The following is a 2,645-nucleotide window of genomic DNA, read 5'->3' on the forward strand; positions in this document are numbered from 1 at the left end:
CTCCAAGAACTACTTTTGGCCCAAGATGTTCCGTGACGTCTCACGCTTCACCAACCGTTGCTCTACATGTCGCAAAGCTAAGTCTAAAGCTCAATCCCATGGTCTTTACATGCCACTTCCTATTCCTTATCAACCTTGGGAAGACATTAGCATGGATTTTGTACTTGGTTTGCCTAGAATTCAAAATGGCAAGGATTCCGTCTTTGTTGTTGTGGACAGATTTTCTAAGATGGCACATTTCATTCCTTGCAACAAGATAGACGATGCTTCACATATTGCCAATCTCTTTTGTAGGGAAATCTTGCGACTTCATGGAGTGCCAAAGACGATTGTCTCGGACCGCGATGTCAAGTTCTTGAGTTACTTTTGGAAGACCCTATGCGCCAAGCTCGGAATCAAGCTATTGTTCTCTTCGGCATACCATCCTCAAACCGACGGCCAAATGGAGGTGACGAACCGTACACTCTCCACTCTACTTCGCATGTTGATCAAGAAGAACATCAAGGAGTGGGAGACATGTCTACCCATCACCGAGTACGCCTACAACCATGCAAGACATTCGACGACCGGCAAGTCCCCTTTCGAGGTCGTCTATGGCTTCAACCCGTTGTCCCCATTGGACATTCTACCTTTTCCTCTACAAGAGCGCACCAACCTCGACGCAAGTGCCCGTGCAAGCTACATCAAGAAGATGCATGAAGATACAAGGCACACCATCGAGCGCCAAGTACAACGCCTCGCGACCAAGCTCAACGTTAACAGGCATCCCATGATATTCAACATTGGAGACCTCGTGTGGCTACACCTTCGCAAGGACCGCTTCCCCAACGAACGCAAGTCCAAGCTTCTCCCTCGAGCCGACGGACCCTTCAAGGTGCTAGCACGCTACAACAACAATGCTTACAAGATCGATCTCCCACGCGACAAGTACAACGTGAGCGACATCTTCAATGTCTCCGATCTCTCCCCATACCATGGTGATGAGGATTTCGATCCGAGGTCGGATCTTTCACAAGGGGGGGGAGATGATGCGGAGCATCCTTTGGTCATCCCCATGGACCTTCCGTCGCCTCACCAAGCGCCAAGCGGACCCATGACAAGAGCACGAGCTCGAGCTCTCGAGACCGAGGTGACTTCTCTCCTTAGTGAAATATCATATGACCCCCTCGAGACATGGCTACTACTTCATTCCGGAATGTTGTGCATGATTAGGTACCATGAGGACCCTCCCGAGGATGCACATGAAGATGGACAAGACCCCAAGTCCAAGGAAGAAATGAACCAATGGAAGAAGGCAAAAGAAGCTTCCAGGCACCGGACATCCGGCCAAGGTCCCGGACATCTGGTCCCTGGAGATCCACACAGCCAGCCCCTGAAGAAGAAGGATACATCGACTGGACATCCGGCCTCCAGCCCGGACATCCGGCCACCCACCGGAAATCCGGCCTCTCGCCCGGACATCCGGCCCAGGCTTCCCGAATGCATCGAAGATGGCCCCAACAGCCCGGACATCCGGCCTACGCACCGGACGTCTGGCCTCTCCGGAAGCACCGGACATCCGGCACCTCTAGCCCAGACATCCGGTCCCTCGTGAACCACCGGACATCCGGCCCGACGCCCGGAATCCGGTGCCTCCTGCCTGCGCGCAGCTACTCTGTGCCATGACCCATGTATCCCTTCGACCCCCTGACTATGTATACTCCCTCCTGCCGTACGTTTTAGGGTTAGCGTTGATTTAGCTCAGATTAGAGATAGAGCTTCGCTCATCCATCGGATCTCCTCTTCGTGAGAGACCGCGGCCTCCTCGGAGAGGATCCAATCGGATTCAAGACCCCCTCGTGGGAAGATCCCCTCGCGGATTCAAGACCTCCTCACGGAGAAGATCGGTTACCTATGTATCCTTACCTTTGTTGATTGTGGATCATGTGTATCTCTTTGTGTTCGGTGATCTAGCACTCGTGTGATTGATTCTATGTTGGTTTAGTGGTTCTCTCTCGTTTTCCCCGTGTTTCCCCTTTGTGCTTCCGCGTGTTCTTCGTGATTCCCCGTAGGATCCACTCCAAACGTGAAATATCGTCACCATAGGGTTCCGCCCTACATCAGCCTGCAAGTGCACAGGTTTGTAGGACAGTAGCAAATTTCCCTCAGGTGGATGACCTAAGGTTTATCAATCCGTAGGAGGCGTAGGATGAAGATGGTCTCTCTCAAACAACCCTGCAACCAAATAACAAAGAGTCTCTTGTGTCCCCAACACACCCAATACAATGGTAAATTGTATAGGTGCACTAGTTCGGCGAAGAGATGAAGATACAAGTGCAAAATAGATAGTAGATATAGGTTTTTGTAGTCTGAAATAATAAAAACAGCAAGGTAGCGAGCGATAAAAGTGAGCGTAAACGGTATTGCAATGATAGGAAACAAGGCCTAGGGTTCATACTTTCACTAGTGCAAGTTCTCTCAACAATAATTACATAGATAGATCAGATAACACTACTAGGGAAAAGCCTATACACAGAAACTTACCAGCAGCGCTGCTCAAAATACAACGCTACTGCTACTTAGCAATAGCGCGTGATAGCAAAACGTGCTGCTGAAAGGAAAATAGCAGTAGCGCGTCCACCGCAAAATGCGTTACTGCTCTAATT

The sequence above is a fragment of the Triticum dicoccoides genome, chromosome 4B (genome assembly GCF_002162155.2).
Source record: "Triticum dicoccoides isolate Atlit2015 ecotype Zavitan chromosome 4B, WEW_v2.0, whole genome shotgun sequence".
Classification (NCBI taxonomy): Eukaryota; Viridiplantae; Streptophyta; class Magnoliopsida; order Poales; family Poaceae; genus Triticum; species Triticum dicoccoides.